Genomic DNA, 6,000 nt, shown 5'->3' on the forward strand with positions numbered 1-6,000 from the left:
AAATTTTTTTTATGTTTGTGTATTTATTTGAAACTCCTAAATGTAAGATTAGAGATTGACTTAGTGGTTGAGGAGTTCAAAACTCATGTTGAGGTTTCAAGTTCAAATCTTAGGCACTAATATGATTGAGTCGATAAACTATTTGCAGGTCTTAGGATAAATTTTAGTGAAGACAAAAACACTATAAAATTATTAGACGCTTACTATATGCCATGAAAGATAGTAGTTAAGTATCATCCCATTATCAATAATATGTTTATAAAATAAAATTAAATGAAATATGCATAAGCTGACTCGAACGCACCAAATTTGGAGGGTTTTCACTCTTTTTGGGATAAGGAGACATTAATCCAAGAGTACTAGGGACATACATAATGTGCCAAACAAGAAGGTAATGATTAATTTGGGGACAAAGAGAGAAGTTTGGCCCATTGCCATGCAGTTATAATATGATTACACGACAAATTGGTTCCCCCTTAATTGTACGTTTGCTATTTTGTTCTATACAAAAGCATGCAACTTTCATCATTTTTCTGTCTTCATGCAACTTATATATATTACATAAAAAAAACTATATTATATACATATATATTCTCAGTCTTTGCCTACTTATTGAAAAAAAATATCTTATCCTTATAAAATTACCACCAAACTTTGACTGTTTTGTCATAGATGGAGAGAATAGCTTAAACAAATCTTAATTATTAATTTTCCCCTGTTCACTTTTTGTTACGTATCGTTTGATGAGAATAAATTTAATTAGTTTTTAAAACTCAATTGAATAAATTTTTTATATATATATTATATAATTTAACTCATAAAAATTGAAATATGAAAAGTAAAAATGAAAGACGGGAGTATTTGTTTTAAAATGTTGAAATATGCTTAATTTGTAAGTTTGAATTCACGAGTCGTTTATGTGACTTATTTCATTGTGGAACGCATTGTGTAGAAAATAGTCCGTTTAACAAATATAGTTAAGTAACAAATTTTTGACTTTAGTAAAATTAATTTCTTGATGATATTCCCTCGGTCCAATAATGATTATCCAAAGATTGACTTTATACATTTTTTAAGAAACTATAAATAAAAGGATAGTATAATAATATAATGTCTTGAAAAATGTAATAGAAAACTGACTGATAAGGGTAAATTAGGTATTACATGTAAAATTCTCTATTAATTTCACAAAATAAACAAATATTGTTGGATATTTTAAAATAATATAGTAAACAACTATTATTAGATAAATGAAATATTAATATTATTGAAGACTCAAAATATTGGATATAGATAATGACACGACAACTAATAAAGGGGCGGGGTTTAATTGAAAAATTAAATTGCGAACAAAGTAAATTATTTGTATCATGTATAAACTTTCGGATTTCCTCAACAACAGATTACTGTTTGTGTAGTTGTTACACAACTTTATTTATTGGGAAAAATGATAAATATACCTTAAACTATCGTAAATGACATGCAAATACTTTAGTCGTACTTTTAAGACATGAGTATCCCTGTCGTTCAAAAATAGAGCATATATGTCCTTCTCTATGGGAAGAGTATGATACAATCTTATCCGTCGATAAATATCAGATCGATAGATAAAATTATGACACATATATGTCTGTTAGTATAAATAATATATATGCTCTAGCTTTTGCGACAAAGGACCATCCATAAGTATGACAGAAGATATTTAAATATTATTAAAAATTTTAACTCGATCATCGTAAGATATACTTGACATATATCATCATCCCTCTTACTTCTCTTTCCTCAATTGGCGGCCCCCACTCTTAAAAGGAAGAAAAGAAAAATACTTGGTCAAATGGACAAACAAGTATTCGTATACATATTCGTTTCACACAACAAATGTAAGTGGATGAGGTGATGTCCCTCTCAAAAATCTAGGGGGAAGCAAGAAACACGGATAAAAGGGGAAATGGGAATAGATTTTTTTTCGTGAGAACAATCGATAAACGAATCGTCAAAAAATACAGTGCAACGGATGAGACTGTTATTTCTTAATAAAAAATTTCAAATCAAGCTTTGATAATGATAAGTAACGTTTCGTTCAAATAGATACTCATACGGAACACGAATTTAAATTATTTGAACTTTAATACAAATATCAGACTCATTGAATCGCGGAAAAAAAATTTTAAATGGACTAGGTAGCTATGTGTGCTTGGCTTTTTCAAGCACAAAAAGAATACTTATTCGACATGATTTTTTTTAGCCTTTCGGCTACTGTGTGCATTTTACGTACTCACAAAATACACAATGAAATGATTGTTTTCTTACCAAAATATATTCGTAATCTTTGTGATTGTTACCTCAGCCTCATGCCAAGACAATTCACACGATTCTCTTTTGATTTCCTAGATCTTCACTTTTTCCTCCTAACAATTACCCACCGAGTTAAAGTCTGACGAAAAATCTTACATCGAATGAAATTTTTCGTCTTAATAAAGTCTTTAAAGAAAATAAATTTTCTTTTACGAATTATTTAGTTTTCGTTTTAGAAAGGGATAATGCACAAGTACCCCCTCAATCTATGTCCGAAATCTCAGAGACACACTTATACTATATTAAAGTCTTATTATCCCCTGAACTTATTTTATTAATAATTTTCTACCCCTTTTCGGTCTATGTGACACTATCTTGTGGGCCCAACACAGGTTGATTTTTTTTTCAAACTAGTGTCATGTAGGCTGAAAAGGGATAGAAAATTATTTATAAAATAAGTTCAGAGGTAATAGGATCTTAATATAGTATAAGTGTGTCTTTTAAATTTTCGGCATAGATTGAAGAAGTACTTGTGCATTTTCCTTTTGGAAATATAATTTTGAATTATAATGCTTCCATCGGGAAGGTAGGATGAGATTTCCTGTTAATTTAATGGGATAAGGTGGGACATTTAGATTAAGTTTATACTTTCTTAATAGAAAATATAAATGTATTTTGAAATGATTTTTTTAAAAAAAATAATTCTATTTTCTTTGTTTCATTTTATTAGAAAAGGAACTTAACAATAAGATCTTTATAGAACCCCTTCAACTTTCACTAAAACAAATATAATTGCTATAATATTCATTTTATTAGATGGTTATTACGCAAAAGTCCTAAAATTAATATTTGAAGCCAAAAAAATAAACTTAACAGTGCATATATTTCTATGAAAATAGAAGACATTGAAAAACACTAAATTCAATCCCCAAAGAACATGAAAATTGCCACATATATAAAACTATTAAGTGAGTAGGCGTTTGACCATGTGATACCATATCACTATATGGTATTGTAAGATGAAATCAGCGTTTAGACATGTGGTTTTATGCTGATTCTATCTCATGATTCCATATCATGAGATTTGATATTATAGTATCCAAAAACCATGATATGGAATCATATGAGAGTTATTTTAATATAAAAATTGATCCACGAGTTTATAATTTGTTAAAATAACTCCATATTTATATTTACTAACTATTTATTCCATATGTAAATAAAATTTATAATCACATCATTACTTTTTTAAGATTTATTATTCTCACCAACATAAAATTTATTATTCTCACCATTATATAATCATTTTAACTCACACTTCACGATTATTGAATAATAAAATATTGAATAGCAAGTGAAAGGTGTTTCATTTTTACTCAAATATATTGATGAAACAATTACTTACATTGTCTATCATTCTTCTACATAAAATATAGTGATTGAAATAATTTTACATTTTAAAAATTAGTTTATGATTTGATGCGACAAGGAAAGTGAGGTTAAATTAATAAATTGTAAGACGTAATTTGGTTATTTTAAATTTAAAAAAAAGATTCAAAAATACTTTTAAACTATCTGAAAATATTTAAATATAGCATTTATTCACTTATTGGATTAAAATTACCTCTCAATTCAATTTCTTTTGTTCACTTTTATCCGTAAAACTAATAACATTTTCTTTATAAATTATTATTATTATTAAGTATTATGTGACATATTTCTTTTATCCTTAAAACTAACAACATTCTCTTTATAAATTGTCACTATTATTAATTATTGTCACGCCCCTTTTTTTTTCCTCTCTCAATATTTTTTTTGATTTTTATTTGTTTTGAAAGAAAAAGAGTTTTTCCAATTAAAGTGACATTTTGAAAAGGGATAATTATTATTCAGAGTCGCCACTTGGAATTGAGTTTTGGTGTTCCAAGTCACCTTATTTAAATCCCTAATCAAAAGGAAATTTGACTCTATTTTTTTTATTGGTCTGCGAACTAAAAATCCGGGTAAGGAATTCTGTTGACCGAGGGGAAGGTGTTAGGCACCCCTCGAGTCCCGTGGTTCTAGCACGGTCGCTTCATTGATTTTGATATGACTAGACTTAATTTTGAATATTATATTATTTAACTTAATAATAAAAATGTTTTTTTTTCTTTATTCTCTAATTTATTTTAAACCTTTTAAAAATCGTCTTATTTATTTTAAATCTATTGAAAATTATTTTATTATTTTTGGTGTGTGTCCATTAATTCAAAATTTGAAATATTCATATTTATTTATATATTTATTATTTATTATTTATTTATTTATTTATTTTTGCTTTTACATTTTTTTTTATATTTTTTTTTATGTTATTATGGGGATGGAATTTATATAGGTATTTTATAGTTAAAAAAAAATTTAGAGTTCAAGTTAATTTAGGATTTCTATTTACTTTTTTAATTTAAAAATAAAAAGATGAAAATTAATGAGATTTGAAATTAATTTTAAAATCACAAAAATTCTAAATAGATTAGGACTGTATTTATTTTATAAGAAAGGTTTTAACTTCTTTTTTTTTTTTTAATGCATGTAACAATTTTTAACATTCTTTCTCATTTTTTTTTAAAATAATAATTATTTTTTAATCAAATTTTTTTTGTTTACGTTTGTTATCTTTTTCTTTTTTTTTTTATAATTTTTTTTTGTGCTACATCCTCTTTTTTTTTATCTTTTATTTTTTATTTTTTACTTTTTGTTCTTTTTATGTTTTTAACTCTTTTTTTTCTTTTTACGTTTTTTTCTGATTTTTTTTTCATTTTTCACGTTTTTTTTTCTTTTTGCACGCTTTTTTTTGGTATATTTCTTGTTTGCTTTTAATTTTTTTTATTTTTTTTATGTTTTAGTCATTTTATATATATTTCTTTCGAAAGAAAAGAAATATTTTATTTATTTATCTTTTTATCTTTTTTTTTATTTTTATTCTATTTTTCGTTTAAATATTTCTTGTTTTAACATTCTGTTTTATTACCTTTTTTTTTGTTACACGTTTCTTTTTTTAATCATTTTTTTTCATCGTTCTTTTCTGTACATATTATTGTTGTTGTTGTTTTCTTCTTATGTTATCTCATCTTTTATCATTCTTCTTCATTATTTTTTTTTATTATAACTCTAAATAATATTCATATATTATCTTAATAATAAATTTTAGTAATCCGAATTAGATAAGCATCTTATGTTATTCTAGAGACAATTTTTAATCCAAATAATGTATTAAAAACACTAAAACATATTAAACATAATTTTTTTTAAATCGCTAATCAATTGAATTTTAGTTTATATCCTAATCTAAAAAGTCTACAATAAATTCAACAAAATTAGAGGGAAAGATATGCTAATCTATTCAAATTTAACAATTCAATATCATGAGACGATATAAATTACAAATTGCATCTAAAGAGCATAATAATAACAACAATAATAACGTAACAATAATAAATATAATACATGCGATTCGAAGAATTTCATACTATTGGAATCAGATTTTCATACAAGTATATTATTTAAATCATGCGAGAATATAATTACCTCGCTGCGAAAATTGATACCACAAAAGTGAGCTGTATCCACGAATTCGGAATCACGATCAAATCTCTAACTCTAACCTAATTCTCAAAAGAAATAACTCGTTTTTCTCTTTGTGTTTGCTCTATATATTTCTCTCTGTAT

Source organism: Solanum pennellii, chromosome 7 (assembly GCF_001406875.1).
Source record: "Solanum pennellii chromosome 7, SPENNV200".
Classification (NCBI taxonomy): Eukaryota; Viridiplantae; Streptophyta; class Magnoliopsida; order Solanales; family Solanaceae; genus Solanum; species Solanum pennellii.